At 45.6% G+C, this 15,613-nt stretch overlaps 6 non-coding genes across 6 annotated transcripts; all 6 read left to right on the forward strand.

The window, feature by feature from the left end:
- Positions 1 to 607: 607 nt before the first annotated feature.
- trnag-gcc (transfer RNA glycine (anticodon GCC)) lies at positions 608 to 678 on the forward strand. Its single transcript has one exon. It is a non-coding gene; the product is annotated as a tRNA-Gly (tRNA).
- Positions 679 to 3,257: 2,579 nt separating this feature from the next.
- Positions 3,258 to 3,328, forward strand: trnag-gcc (transfer RNA glycine (anticodon GCC)). The gene has a single exon. It is a non-coding gene; the product is annotated as a tRNA-Gly (tRNA).
- Positions 3,329 to 5,907: 2,579 nt separating this feature from the next.
- Positions 5,908 to 5,978, forward strand: trnag-gcc (transfer RNA glycine (anticodon GCC)). The gene has a single exon. It is a non-coding gene; the product is annotated as a tRNA-Gly (tRNA).
- Positions 5,979 to 8,557: 2,579 nt separating this feature from the next.
- Positions 8,558 to 8,628, forward strand: trnag-gcc (transfer RNA glycine (anticodon GCC)). The gene has a single exon. It is a non-coding gene; the product is annotated as a tRNA-Gly (tRNA).
- Positions 8,629 to 11,207: 2,579 nt separating this feature from the next.
- Positions 11,208 to 11,278, forward strand: trnag-gcc (transfer RNA glycine (anticodon GCC)). The gene has a single exon. It is a non-coding gene; the product is annotated as a tRNA-Gly (tRNA).
- Positions 11,279 to 13,857: 2,579 nt separating this feature from the next.
- Positions 13,858 to 13,928, forward strand: trnag-gcc (transfer RNA glycine (anticodon GCC)). The gene has a single exon. It is a non-coding gene; the product is annotated as a tRNA-Gly (tRNA).
- Positions 13,929 to 15,613: the final 1,685 nt, after the last annotated feature.

Consider the following 15,613-nt stretch of genomic DNA (forward strand, 5'->3'; position numbering starts at 1 on the left):
CTTTGGTAAGGATGTGAAGGCATTAAGAGGGTGCAGAAAAGTTTCACGAGAATGGTTCCAGGGATGAGGAAGTTGATTTCCGTGGATAGATTGGAGAAGATGGAGCTGTGGGTTTTTGGAGTAGAGAAGATCAAGAGGAGATTTGATAGAGGTGTTGGAAATCACGAGGGGTGTGGACAGAGTAGATAGGGAGAAAGCGTTGCCGTTGGCGGAAGGACGGAGAAACAGGGGCACCGATTGAAAGTGATTGGCAAAAGAAGCAACGGCGACATGAGGAAAAAGTTTTTTCGGCAGCGAGTTGATAGCAAGCGGAATGCAATGCCTGAGAGTGTGCTGGAGGCAGATTGAATGGTGGCTTTGAAAAAGGAATTGGACAATGACGTGTGGAGAAGATATTTGCAGGGCTACAGGGAAAAAGTAGGGCGGTGGAGCTAGGTGATTAGCCCTTGCAGAGAGCTGTGATGGACACAATGGGCGGAATGGCCTTGTTCTACGCTGTAACCATTGCATGAATGTGTCCTTGGATGAAAGGACACTGATGGCAAATGCTAGTGTTTGCAAATTAAACTTGAGGAAAAGCAAAGAAAACCCAATGAATTCTGTGATTGCATTGGTGGTTCAGTGGTAGAATTCTCGCCTGCCACGCGGGAGGCCCGGGTTCGATTCCCGGCCAATGCAATGATACTTCTATTGCTATTTCCATCCTTTTTCCCCTGCTCTTTGCACTGCACCACCCCCACCCCTCCCCCCTGCCACATCGCAGCGTCTTTCCCATTTTGCTGCTACAACTTTTCAACATCTGCTTCACTGCACCCTTTTCTTTCATCTTACTTCAACACCTACAAATACGCAATCCTCTTAAAACACCACTCATCCTTTCACTTATCTTACTGCCATCACATTATCAACTCTCTCCAATTCTCCACAGTCATCAGCTTTCACAAATATTCATCATTTAGCAAGAGCAAAACAAAATTAGCACAACTTGACACTTTTTCACCTTTCTCTCTCTTTTCTCTTCTCACTTCTTACCATCAAATCATTCATAGGCACAGCTTTTCTGCACACACTGCAATCGCAAGCAACAACAACAACAATGTGCATTTCCATATCACCTTCCATGTAGGAAAGTATCCCATGGCTCTTCACGCTGCTGTATTAAAGCAGAAATGGGACGTGGCAGGGTCTCACTCTGCTTCTTTCCAGAGTCAACTCAGAGCTTCACACCCGATTTACATGACAGGTCTTAGAGTTGGTAGCAAACTGCAAGTGTCATTGTAAATGCGTAAGCTCTCCACTTAACCTGCTCAGTTGGAAGGCGAACAATGCCAGCTTCTGCAATCATTCCGTCGAGCTGAAGTCCCACATCCTAATGTGATCCTGGTAAAACTCTCCTTTCCCTCACTTCAAGACTGTGACGTCCAGCCAAAATGATGGTACCCAAAATTGTACAGCAGCGTCGTGGGTCTTGCCTCTCGTAGCCTCGTGGTCGTGTTGTTGAGCTGCTAATGCATACAGTCGTGCCCATGATCTATGCATCTGAGTACGAATCCCGCTCTGGTCTTTGCATAGATGTATTAATTTAATAGAAGCAGGTCCCAACTGACACTGGAATGAAACAAAGTCAGAATGGATGCTGGTAGTATGTCTCAGTCTACTTAGCTTCAATGCCACCTCTGCCTTTCCCTGCTTCTTTGTGACAAAATTGCCAGGAATTCTATGTGCCAATCTTATTGAGCAGTCCCTCTTTGAGCTGTAAGTAAAGGTGTGTAACTGTGCCTTTTGCTAGGGAGGACCTGTTTTCCGTCAAGCAGTTGAAGTGCCACCTTGGCCCCGTGCTCCCACTATTAAACCTGGATGTGAACAAAGGTAGTGGCTTGAAGATGTTGACATATTGCATGAAATGATATTGCAGTGGTGTGAAGTGTTACTAAAGAGACAGGCTGCTGTGACGGTTGGGCATGATCTTTGCAAATTGTAGGCCTTTTTAAAATGATGAGTTTAAAGCAGAGGTGTATTGGGCGAGAAGCAGATTGTATATTTGGAGAAAGTGTAGTGTAGTTGTGTTAGCAGAAGTTTGAAAGATGGAAATGTGGTTATGAATGAAATGGAGGTGTGCAGCAGCCTGCGAGGTTTCTGTTGTGTTGCGGGCGCAAGATTTCATGATGAAATGTGTTGCAGCCTAGGGAATGTGTTAGCAGCCCTGCTTTTCCTGATATGTATTAATGACCTGGACTCGGGTGTACAGGCCACAAATTCAAAATTTGCAGATGACACAAAACTTGGAAGTACTGTGAACTGTGAGGAGGATTGTGATCAACTTCAAGAGGACATAGACAGGCTGGTGGAATGGGCGGACGAGTGGCAGATGAAATTTAATGCAGAGTAGTGTGAAGTGATTCGTGTTGGTAGGAAGAACGAGGAGTGGCAATCTCAAATCAAGGGTACCGTTCGAAATGGGGTGCAGGAGCTGAGGGACCTGGGGGTATATGTGCACAAATGATTGAAGGTGGCAGGGCAGGTTGAGAAAGCTGTTCATAAAGCATATGGGATCCTGGCTCTTATAAGTAGGGGGATAGAGCACAAAAGCAAGGAAGTTATGATAAACCTGTGCAAAAGATTGGTATTGTGTGTGATTCAGGGCACCACACTTTGGTAAGGATGTGAAGGCATTAAGAGGGTGCAGAAAAGTTTCACGAGAATGGTTCCAGGGATGAGGAAGTTGATTTCCGTGGATAGATTGGAGAAGATGGAGCTGTGGGTTTTTGGAGTAGAGAAGATCAAGAGGAGATTTGATAGAGGTGTTGGAAATCACGAGGGGTGTGGACAGAGTAGATAGGGAGAAAGCGTTGCCGTTGGCGGAAGGACGGAGAAGCAGGGGCACCGATTGAAAGTGATTGGCAAAAGAAGCAACGGCGACATGAGGAAAAAGTTTTTTCGGCAGCGAGTTGATAGCAAGCGGAATGCAATGCCTGAGAGTGTGCTGGAGGCAGATTGAATGGTGGCTTTGAAAAAGGAATTGGACAATGACGTGTGGAGAAGATATTTGCAGGGCTACAGGGAAAAAGTAGGGCGGTGGAGCTAGGTGATTAGCCTTTGCAGAGAGCTGTGATGGACACAATGGGCGGAATGGCCTTGTTCTACGCTGTAACCATTGCATGAATGTGTCCTTGGATGAAAGGACACTGATGGCAAATGCTAGTGTTTGCAAATTAAACTTGAGGAAAAGCAAAGAAAACCCAATGAATTCTGTGATTGCATTGGTGGTTCAGTGGTAGAATTCTCGCCTGCCACGCGGGAGGCCCGGGTTCGATTCCCGGCCAATGCAATAATACTCCTCTTGCTATTTCCATCCTTCTTCCCCTGCTCTTTGCACTGCACCACCCCCACCCCTCCCCCCTGCCACATCGCAGCGTCTTTCCCATTTTGCTGCTACAACTTTTCAACATCTGCTTCACTGCACCCTTTTCTTTCATCTTACTTCAACACCTACAAATACGCAATCCTCTTAAAACACCACTCATCCTTTCACTTATCTTACTGCCATCACATTATCAACTCTCTCCAATTCTCCACAGTCATCAGCTTTCACAAATATTCATCATTTAGCAAGAGCAAAACAAAATTAGCACAACTTGACACTTTTTCACCTTTCTCTCTCTTTTCTCTTCTCACTTCTTACCATCAAATCATTCATAGGCACAGCTTTTCTGCACACACTGCAATCGCAAGCAACAACAACAACAATGTGCATTTCCATATCACCTTCCATGTAGGAAAGTATCCCATGGCTCTTCACGCTGCTGTATTAAAGCAGAAATGGGACGTGGCAGGGTCTCACTCTGCTTCTTTCCAGAGTCAACTCAGAGCTTCACACCCGATTTACATGACAGGTCTTAGAGTTGGTAGCAAACTGCAAGTGTCATTGTAAATGCGTAAGCTCTCCACTTAACCTGCTCAGTTGGAAGGCGAACAATGCCAGCTTCTGCAATCATTCCGTCGAGCTGAAGTCCCACATCCTAATGTGATCCTGGTAAAACTCTCCTTTCCCTCACTTCAAGACTGTGACGTCCAGCCAAAATGATGGTACCCAAAATTGTACAGCAGCGTCGTGGGTCTTGCCTCTCGTAGCCTCGTGGTCGTGTTGTTGAGCTGCTAATGCATACAGTCGTGCCCATGATCTATGCATCTGAGTACGAATCCCGCTCTGGTCTTTGCATAGATGTATTAATTTAATAGAAGCAGGTCCCAACTGACACTGGAATGAAACAAAGTCAGAATGGATGCTGGTAGTATGTCTCAGTCTACTTAGCTTCAATGCCACCTCTGCCTTTCCCTGCTTCTTTGTGACAAAATTGCCAGGAATTCTATGTGCCAATCTTATTGAGCAGTCCCTCTTTGAGCTGTAAGTAAAGGTGTGTAACTGTGCCTTTTGCTAGGGAGGACCTGTTTTCCGTCAAGCAATTGAAGTGCCACCTTGGCCCCGTGCTCCCACTATTAAACCTGGATGTGAACAAAGGTAGTGGCTTGAAGATGTTGACATATTGCATGAAATGATATTGCAGTGGTGTGAAGTGTTACAAAAGAGACAGGCTGCTGTGACGGTTGGGCATGATCTTTGCAAATTGTAGGCCTTTTTAAAATGATGAGTTTAAAGCAGAGGTGTATTGGGCGAGAAGCAGATTGTATATTTGGAGAAAGTGTAGTGTAGTTGTGTTAGCAGAAGTTTGAAAGATGGAAATGTGGTTATGAATGAAATGGAGGTGTGCAGCAGCCTGCGAGGTTTCTGTTGTGTTGCGGGCGCAAGATTTCATGATGAAATGTGTTGCAGCCTAGGGAATGTGTTAGCAGCCCTGCTTTTCCTGATATGTATTAATGACCTGGACTCGGGTGTACAGGCCACAAATTCAAAATTTGCAGATGACACAAAACTTGGAAGTACTGTGAACTGTGAGGAGGATTGTGATCAACTTCAAGAGGACATAGACAGGCTGGTGGAATGGGCGGACGAGTGGCAGATGAAATTTAATGCAGAGTAGTGTGAAGTGATTCGTGTTGGTAGGAAGAACGAGGAGTGGCAATCTCAAATCAAGGGTACCGTTCGAAATGGGGTGCAGGAGCTGAGGGACCTGGGGGTATATGTGCACAAATGATTGAAGGTGGCAGGGCAGGTTGAGAAAGCTGTTCATAAAGCATATGGGATCCTGGCTCTTATAAGTAGGGGGATAGAGCACAAAAGCAAGGAAGTTATGATAAACCTGTGCAAAAGATTGGTATTGTGTGTGATTCAGGGCACCACACTTTGGTAAGGATGTGAAGGCATTAAGAGGGTGCAGAAAAGTTTCACGAGAATGGTTCCAGGGATGAGGAAGTTGATTTCCGTGGATAGATTGGAGAAGATGGAGCTGTGGGTTTTTGGAGTAGAGAAGATCAAGAGGAGATTTGATAGAGGTGTTGGAAATCACGAGGGGTGTGGACAGAGTAGATAGGGAGAAAGCGTTGCCGTTGGCGGAAGGACGGAGAAGCAGGGGCACCGATTGAAAGTGATTGGCAAAAGAAGCAACGGCGACATGAGGAAAAAGTTTTTTCCGCAGCGAGTTGATAGCAAGCGGAATGCAATGCCTGAGAGTGTGCTGGAGGCAGATTGAATGGTGGCTTTGAAAAAGGAATTGGACAATGACGTGTGGAGAAGATATTTGCAGGGCTACAGGGAAAAAGTAGGGCGGTGGAGCTAGGTGATTAGCCTTTGCAGAGAGCTGTGATGGACACAATGGGCGGAATGGCCTTGTTCTACGCTGTAACCATTGCATGAATGTGTCCTTGGATGAAAGGACACTGATGGCAAATGCTAGTGTTTGCAAATTAAACTTGAGGAAAAGCAAAGAAAACCCAATGAATTCTGTGATTGCATTGGTGGTTCAGTGGTAGAATTCTCGCCTGCCACGCGGGAGGCCCGGGTTCGATTCCCGGCCAATGCAATAATACTCCTCTTGCTATTTCCATCCTTCTTCCCCTGCTCTTTGCACTGCACCACCCCCACCCCTCCCCCCTGCCACATCGCAGCGTCTTTCCCATTTTGCTGCTACAACTTTTCAACATCTGCTTCACTGCACCCTTTTCTTTCATCTTACTTCAACACCTACAAATACGCAATCCTCTTAAAACACCACTCATCCTTTCACTTATCTTACTGCCATCACATTATCAACTCTCTCCAATTCTCCACAGTCATCAGCTTTCACAAATATTCATCATTTAGCAAGAGCAAAACAAAATTAGCACAACTTGACACTTTTTCACCTTTCTCTCTCTTTTCTCTTCTCACTTCTTACCATCAAATCATTCATAGGCACAGCTTTTCTGCACACACTGCAATCGCAAGCAACAACAACAACAATGTGCATTTCCATATCACCTTCCATGTAGGAAAGTATCCCATGGCTCTTCACGCTGCTGTATTAAAGCAGAAATGGGACGTGGCAGGGTCTCACTCTGCTTCTTTCCAGAGTCAACTCAGAGCTTCACACCCGATTTACATGACAGGTCTTAGAGTTGGTAGCAAACTGCAAGTGTCATTGTAAATGCGTAAGCTCTCCACTTAACCTGCTCAGTTGGAAGGCGAACAATGCCAGCTTCTGCAATCATTCCGTCGAGCTGAAGTCCCACATCCTAATGTGATCCTGGTAAAACTCTCCTTTCCCTCACTTCAAGACTGTGACGTCCAGCCAAAATGATGGTACCCAAAATTGTACAGCAGCGTCGTGGGTCTTGCCTCTCGTAGCCTCGTGGTCGTGTTGTTGAGCTGCTAATGCATACAGTCGTGCCCATGATCTATGCATCTGAGTACGAATCCCGCTCTGGTCTTTGCATAGATGTGTTAATTTAATAGAAGCAGGTCCCAACTGACACTGGAATGAAACAAAGTCAGAATGGATGCTGGTAGTATGTCTCAGTCTACTTAGCTTCAATGCCACCTCTGCCTTTCCCTGCTTCTTTGTGACAAAATTGCCAGGAATTCTATGTGCCAATCTTATTGAGCAGTCCCTCTTTGAGCTGTAAGTAAAGGTGTGTAACTGTGCCTTTTGCTAGGGAGGACCTGTTTTCCGTCAAGCAGTTGAAGTGCCACCTTGGCCCCGTGCTCCCACTATTAAACCTGGATGTGAACAAAGGTAGTGGCTTGAAGATGTTGACATATTGCATGAAATGATATTGCAGTGGTGTGAAGTGTTACTAAAGAGACAGGCTGCTGTGACGGTTGGGCATGATCTTTGCAAATTGTAGGCCTTTTTAAAATGATGAGTTTAAAGCAGAGGTGTATTGGGCGAGAAGCAGATTGTATATTTGGAGAAAGTGTAGTGTAGTTGTGTTAGCAGAAGTTTGAAAGATGGAAATGTGGTTATGAATGAAATGGAGGTGTGCAGCAGCCTGCGAGGTTTCTGTTGTGTTGCGGGCGCAAGATTTCATGATGAAATGTGTTGCAGCCTAGGGAATGTGTTAGCAGCCCTGCTTTTCCTGATATGTATTAATGACCTGGACTCGGGTGTACAGGCCACAAATTCAAAATTTGCAGATGACACAAAACTTGGAAGTACTGTGAACTGTGAGGAGGATTGTGATCAACTTCAAGAGGACATAGACAGGCTGGTGGAATGGGCGGACGAGTGGCAGATGAAATTTAATGCAGAGTAGTGTGAAGTGATTCGTGTTGGTAGGAAGAACGAGGAGTGGCAATCTCAAATCAAGGGTACCGTTCGAAATGGGGTGCAGGAGCTGAGGGACCTGGGGGTATATGTGCACAAATGATTGAAGGTGGCAGGGCAGGTTGAGAAAGCTGTTCATAAAGCATATGGGATCCTGGCTCTTATAAGTAGGGGGATAGAGCACAAAAGCAAGGAAGTTATGATAAACCTGTGCAAAAGATTGGTATTGTGTGTGATTCAGGGCACCACACTTTGGTAAGGATGTGAAGGCATTAAGAGGGTGCAGAAAAGTTTCACGAGAATGGTTCCAGGGATGAGGAAGTTGATTTCCGTGGATAGATTGGAGAAGATGGAGCTGTGGGTTTTTGGAGTAGAGAAGATCAAGAGGAGATTTGATAGAGGTGTTGGAAATCACGAGGGGTGTGGACAGAGTAGATAGGGAGAAAGCGTTGCCGTTGGCGGAAGGACGGAGAAACAGGGGCACCGATTGAAAGTGATTGGCAAAAGAAGCAACGGCGACATGAGGAAAAAGTTTTTTCGGCAGCGAGTTGATAGCAAGCGGAATGCAATGCCTGAGAGTGTGCTGGAGGCAGATTGAATGGTGGCTTTGAAAAAGGAATTGGACAATGACGTGTGGAGAAGATATTTGCAGGGCTACAGGGAAAAAGTAGGGCGGTGGAGCTAGGTGATTAGCCCTTGCAGAGAGCTGTGATGGACACAATGGGCGGAATGGCCTTGTTCTACGCTGTAACCATTGCATGAATGTGTCCTTGGATGAAAGGACACTGATGGCAAATGCTAGTGTTTGCAAATTAAACTTGAGGAAAAGCAAAGAAAACCCAATGAATTCTGTGATTGCATTGGTGGTTCAGTGGTAGAATTCTCGCCTGCCACGCGGGAGGCCCGGGTTCGATTCCCGGCCAATGCAATGATACTTCTATTGCTATTTCCATCCTTTTTCCCCTGCTCTTTGCACTGCACCACCCCCACCCCTCCCCCCTGCCACATCGCAGCGTCTTTCCCATTTTGCTGCTACAACTTTTCAACATCTGCTTCACTGCACCCTTTTCTTTCATCTTACTTCAACACCTACAAATACGCAATCCTCTTAAAACACCACTCATCCTTTCACTTATCTTACTGCCATCACATTATCAACTCTCTCCAATTCTCCACAGTCATCAGCTTTCACAAATATTCATCATTTAGCAAGAGCAAAACAAAATTAGCACAACTTGACACTTTTTCACCTTTCTCTCTCTTTTCTCTTCTCACTTCTTACCATCAAATCATTCATAGGCACAGCTTTTCTGCACACACTGCAATCGCAAGCAACAACAACAACAATGTGCATTTCCATATCACCTTCCATGTAGGAAAGTATCCCATGGCTCTTCACGCTGCTGTATTAAAGCAGAAATGGGACGTGGCAGGGTCTCACTCTGCTTCTTTCCAGAGTCAACTCAGAGCTTCACACCCGATTTACATGACAGGTCTTAGAGTTGGTAGCAAACTGCAAGTGTCATTGTAAATGCGTAAGCTCTCCACTTAACCTGCTCAGTTGGAAGGCGAACAATGCCAGCTTCTGCAATCATTCCGTCGAGCTGAAGTCCCACATCCTAATGTGATCCTGGTAAAACTCTCCTTTCCCTCACTTCAAGACTGTGACGTCCAGCCAAAATGATGGTACCCAAAATTGTACAGCAGCGTCGTGGGTCTTGCCTCTCGTAGCCTCGTGGTCGTGTTGTTGAGCTGCTAATGCATACAGTCGTGCCCATGATCTATGCATCTGAGTACGAATCCCGCTCTGGTCTTTGCATAGATGTATTAATTTAATAGAAGCAGGTCCCAACTGACACTGGAATGAAACAAAGTCAGAATGGATGCTGGTAGTATGTCTCAGTCTACTTAGCTTCAATGCCACCTCTGCCTTTCCCTGCTTCTTTGTGACAAAATTGCCAGGAATTCTATGTGCCAATCTTATTGAGCAGTCCCTCTTTGAGCTGTAAGTAAAGGTGTGTAACTGTGCCTTTTGCTAGGGAGGACCTGTTTTCCGTCAAGCAGTTGAAGTGCCACCTTGGCCCCGTGCTCCCACTATTAAACCTGGATGTGAACAAAGGTAGTGGCTTGAAGATGTTGACATATTGCATGAAATGATATTGCAGTGGTGTGAAGTGTTACTAAAGAGACAGGCTGCTGTGACGGTTGGGCATGATCTTTGCAAATTGTAGGCCTTTTTAAAATGATGAGTTTAAAGCAGAGGTGTATTGGGCGAGAAGCAGATTGTATATTTGGAGAAAGTGTAGTGTAGTTGTGTTAGCAGAAGTTTGAAAGATGGAAATGTGGTTATGAATGAAATGGAGGTGTGCAGCAGCCTGCGAGGTTTCTGTTGTGTTGCGGGCGCAAGATTTCATGATGAAATGTGTTGCAGCCTAGGGAATGTGTTAGCAGCCCTGCTTTTCCTGATATGTATTAATGACCTGGACTCGGGTGTACAGGCCACAAATTCAAAATTTGCAGATGACACAAAACTTGGAAGTACTGTGAACTGTGAGGAGGATTGTGATCAACTTCAAGAGGACATAGACAGGCTGGTGGAATGGGCGGACGAGTGGCAGATGAAATTTAATGCAGAGTAGTGTGAAGTGATTCGTGTTGGTAGGAAGAACGAGGAGTGGCAATCTCAAATCAAGGGTACCGTTCGAAATGGGGTGCAGGAGCTGAGGGACCTGGGGGTATATGTGCACAAATGATTGAAGGTGGCAGGGCAGGTTGAGAAAGCTGTTCATAAAGCATATGGGATCCTGGCTCTTATAAGTAGGGGGATAGAGCACAAAAGCAAGGAAGTTATGATAAACCTGTGCAAAAGATTGGTATTGTGTGTGATTCAGGGCACCACACTTTGGTAAGGATGTGAAGGCATTAAGAGGGTGCAGAAAAGTTTCACGAGAATGGTTCCAGGGATGAGGAAGTTGATTTCCGTGGATAGATTGGAGAAGATGGAGCTGTGGGTTTTTGGAGTAGAGAAGATCAAGAGGAGATTTGATAGAGGTGTTGGAAATCACGAGGGGTGTGGACAGAGTAGATAGGGAGAAAGCGTTGCCGTTGGCGGAAGGACGGAGAAGCAGGGGCACCGATTGAAAGTGATTGGCAAAAGAAGCAACGGCGACATGAGGAAAAAGTTTTTTCGGCAGCGAGTTGATAGCAAGCGGAATGCAATGCCTGAGAGTGTGCTGGAGGCAGATTGAATGGTGGCTTTGAAAAAGGAATTGGACAATGACGTGTGGAGAAGATATTTGCAGGGCTACAGGGAAAAAGTAGGGCGGTGGAGCTAGGTGATTAGCCTTTGCAGAGAGCTGTGATGGACACAATGGGCGGAATGGCCTTGTTCTACGCTGTAACCATTGCATGAATGTGTCCTTGGATGAAAGGACACTGATGGCAAATGCTAGTGTTTGCAAATTAAACTTGAGGAAAAGCAAAGAAAACCCAATGAATTCTGTGATTGCATTGGTGGTTCAGTGGTAGAATTCTCGCCTGCCACGCGGGAGGCCCGGGTTCGATTCCCGGCCAATGCAATAATACTCCTCTTGCTATTTCCATCCTTCTTCCCCTGCTCTTTGCACTGCACCACCCCCACCCCTCCCCCCTGCCACATCGCAGCGTCTTTCCCATTTTGCTGCTACAACTTTTCAACATCTGCTTCACTGCACCCTTTTCTTTCATCTTACTTCAACACCTACAAATACGCAATCCTCTTAAAACACCACTCATCCTTTCACTTATCTTACTGCCATCACATTATCAACTCTCTCCAATTCTCCACAGTCATCAGCTTTCACAAATATTCATCATTTAGCAAGAGCAAAACAAAATTAGCACAACTTGACACTTTTTCACCTTTCTCTCTCTTTTCTCTTCTCACTTCTTACCATCAAATCATTCATAGGCACAGCTTTTCTGCACACACTGCAATCGCAAGCAACAACAACAACAATGTGCATTTCCATATCACCTTCCATGTAGGAAAGTATCCCATGGCTCTTCACGCTGCTGTATTAAAGCAGAAATGGGACGTGGCAGGGTCTCACTCTGCTTCTTTCCAGAGTCAACTCAGAGCTTCACACCCGATTTACATGACAGGTCTTAGAGTTGGTAGCAAACTGCAAGTGTCATTGTAAATGCGTAAGCTCTCCACTTAACCTGCTCAGTTGGAAGGCGAACAATGCCAGCTTCTGCAATCATTCCGTCGAGCTGAAGTCCCACATCCTAATGTGATCCTGGTAAAACTCTCCTTTCCCTCACTTCAAGACTGTGACGTCCAGCCAAAATGATGGTACCCAAAATTGTACAGCAGCGTCGTGGGTCTTGCCTCTCGTAGCCTCGTGGTCGTGTTGTTGAGCTGCTAATGCATACAGTCGTGCCCATGATCTATGCATCTGAGTACGAATCCCGCTCTGGTCTTTGCATAGATGTATTAATTTAATAGAAGCAGGTCCCAACTGACACTGGAATGAAACAAAGTCAGAATGGATGCTGGTAGTATGTCTCAGTCTACTTAGCTTCAATGCCACCTCTGCCTTTCCCTGCTTCTTTGTGACAAAATTGCCAGGAATTCTATGTGCCAATCTTATTGAGCAGTCCCTCTTTGAGCTGTAAGTAAAGGTGTGTAACTGTGCCTTTTGCTAGGGAGGACCTGTTTTCCGTCAAGCAATTGAAGTGCCACCTTGGCCCCGTGCTCCCACTATTAAACCTGGATGTGAACAAAGGTAGTGGCTTGAAGATGTTGACATATTGCATGAAATGATATTGCAGTGGTGTGAAGTGTTACAAAAGAGACAGGCTGCTGTGACGGTTGGGCATGATCTTTGCAAATTGTAGGCCTTTTTAAAATGATGAGTTTAAAGCAGAGGTGTATTGGGCGAGAAGCAGATTGTATATTTGGAGAAAGTGTAGTGTAGTTGTGTTAGCAGAAGTTTGAAAGATGGAAATGTGGTTATGAATGAAATGGAGGTGTGCAGCAGCCTGCGAGGTTTCTGTTGTGTTGCGGGCGCAAGATTTCATGATGAAATGTGTTGCAGCCTAGGGAATGTGTTAGCAGCCCTGCTTTTCCTGATATGTATTAATGACCTGGACTCGGGTGTACAGGCCACAAATTCAAAATTTGCAGATGACACAAAACTTGGAAGTACTGTGAACTGTGAGGAGGATTGTGATCAACTTCAAGAGGACATAGACAGGCTGGTGGAATGGGCGGACGAGTGGCAGATGAAATTTAATGCAGAGTAGTGTGAAGTGATTCGTGTTGGTAGGAAGAACGAGGAGTGGCAATCTCAAATCAAGGGTACCGTTCGAAATGGGGTGCAGGAGCTGAGGGACCTGGGGGTATATGTGCACAAATGATTGAAGGTGGCAGGGCAGGTTGAGAAAGCTGTTCATAAAGCATATGGGATCCTGGCTCTTATAAGTAGGGGGATAGAGCACAAAAGCAAGGAAGTTATGATAAACCTGTGCAAAAGATTGGTATTGTGTGTGATTCAGGGCACCACACTTTGGTAAGGATGTGAAGGCATTAAGAGGGTGCAGAAAAGTTTCACGAGAATGGTTCCAGGGATGAGGAAGTTGATTTCCGTGGATAGATTGGAGAAGATGGAGCTGTGGGTTTTTGGAGTAGAGAAGATCAAGAGGAGATTTGATAGAGGTGTTGGAAATCACGAGGGGTGTGGACAGAGTAGATAGGGAGAAAGCGTTGCCGTTGGCGGAAGGACGGAGAAGCAGGGGCACCGATTGAAAGTGATTGGCAAAAGAAGCAACGGCGACATGAGGAAAAAGTTTTTTCGGCAGCGAGTTGATAGCAAGCGGAATGCAATGCCTGAGAGTGTGCTGGAGGCAGATTGAATGGTGGCTTTGAAAAAGGAATTGGACAATGACGTGTGGAGAAGATATTTGCAGGGCTACAGGGAAAAAGTAGGGCGGTGGAGCTAGGTGATTAGCCTTTGCAGAGAGCTGTGATGGACACAATGGGCGGAATGGCCTTGTTCTACGCTGTAACCATTGCATGAATGTGTCCTTGGATGAAAGGACACTGATGGCAAATGCTAGTGTTTGCAAATTAAACTTGAGGAAAAGCAAAGAAAACCCAATGAATTCTGTGATTGCATTGGTGGTTCAGTGGTAGAATTCTCGCCTGCCACGCGGGAGGCCCGGGTTCGATTCCCGGCCAATGCAATAATACTCCTCTTGCTATTTCCATCCTTCTTCCCCTGCTCTTTGCACTGCACCACCCCCACCCCTCCCCCCTGCCACATCGCAGCGTCTTTCCCATTTTGCTGCTACAACTTTTCAACATCTGCTTCACTGCACCCTTTTCTTTCATCTTACTTCAACACCTACAAATACGCAATCCTCTTAAAACACCACTCATCCTTTCACTTATCTTACTGCCATCACATTATCAACTCTCTCCAATTCTCCACAGTCATCAGCTTTCACAAATATTCATCATTTAGCAAGAGCAAAACAAAATTAGCACAACTTGACACTTTTTCACCTTTCTCTCTCTTTTCTCTTCTCACTTCTTACCATCAAATCATTCATAGGCACAGCTTTTCTGCACACACTGCAATCGCAAGCAACAACAACAACAATGTGCATTTCCATATCACCTTCCATGTAGGAAAGTATCCCATGGCTCTTCACGCTGCTGTATTAAAGCAGAAATGGGACGTGGCAGGGTCTCACTCTGCTTCTTTCCAGAGTCAACTCAGAGCTTCACACCCGATTTACATGACAGGTCTTAGAGTTGGTAGCAAACTGCAAGTGTCATTGTAAATGCGTAAGCTCTCCACTTAACCTGCTCAGTTGGAAGGCGAACAATGCCAGCTTCTGCAATCATTCCGTCGAGCTGAAGTCCCACATCCTAATGTGATCCTGGTAAAACTCTCCTTTCCCTCACTTCAAGACTGTGACGTCCAGCCAAAATGATGGTACCCAAAATTGTACAGCAGCGTCGTGGGTCTTGCCTCTCGTAGCCTCGTGGTCGTGTTGTTGAGCTGCTAATGCATACAGTCGTGCCCATGATCTATGCATCTGAGTACGAATCCCGCTCTGGTCTTTGCATAGATGTATTAATTTAATAGAAGCAGGTCCCAACTGACACTGGAATGAAACAAAGTCAGAATGGATGCTGGTAGTATGTCTCAGTCTACTTAGCTTCAATGCCACCTCTGCCTTTCCCTGCTTCTTTGTGACAAAATTGCCAGGAATTCTATGTGCCAATCTTATTGAGCAGTCCCTCTTTGAGCTGTAAGTAAAGGTGTGTAACTGTGCCTTTTGCTAGGGAGGACCTGTTTTCCGTCAAGCAATTGAAGTGCCACCTTGGCCCCGTGCTCCCACTATTAAACCTGGATGTGAACAAAGGTAGTGGCTTGAAGATGTTGACATATTGCATGAAATGATATTGCAGTGGTGTGAAGTGTTACAAAAGAGACAGGCTGCTGTGACGGTTGGGCATGATCTTTGCAAATTGTAGGCCTTTTTAAAATGATGAGTTTAAAGCAGAGGTGTATTGGGCGAGAAGCAGATTGTATATTTGGAGAAAGTGTAGTGTAGTTGTGTTAGCAGAAGTTTGAAAGATGGAAATGTGGTTATGAATGAAATGGAGGTGTGCAGCAGCCTGCGAGGTTTCTGTTGTGTTGCGGGCGCAAGATTTCATGATGAAATGTGTTGCAGCCTAGGGAATGTGTTAGCAGCCCTGCTTTTCCTGATATGTATTAATGACCTGGACTCGGGTGTACAGGCCACAAATTCAAAATTTGCAGATGACACAAAACTTGGAAGTACTGTGAACTGTGAGGAGGATTGTGATCAACTTCAAGAGGACATAGACAGGCTGGTGGAATGGGCGGACGAGT

This window comes from Heterodontus francisci, chromosome 1, assembly GCF_036365525.1.
Source record: "Heterodontus francisci isolate sHetFra1 chromosome 1, sHetFra1.hap1, whole genome shotgun sequence".
NCBI lineage: Eukaryota > Metazoa > Chordata > Chondrichthyes > Heterodontiformes > Heterodontidae > Heterodontus > Heterodontus francisci.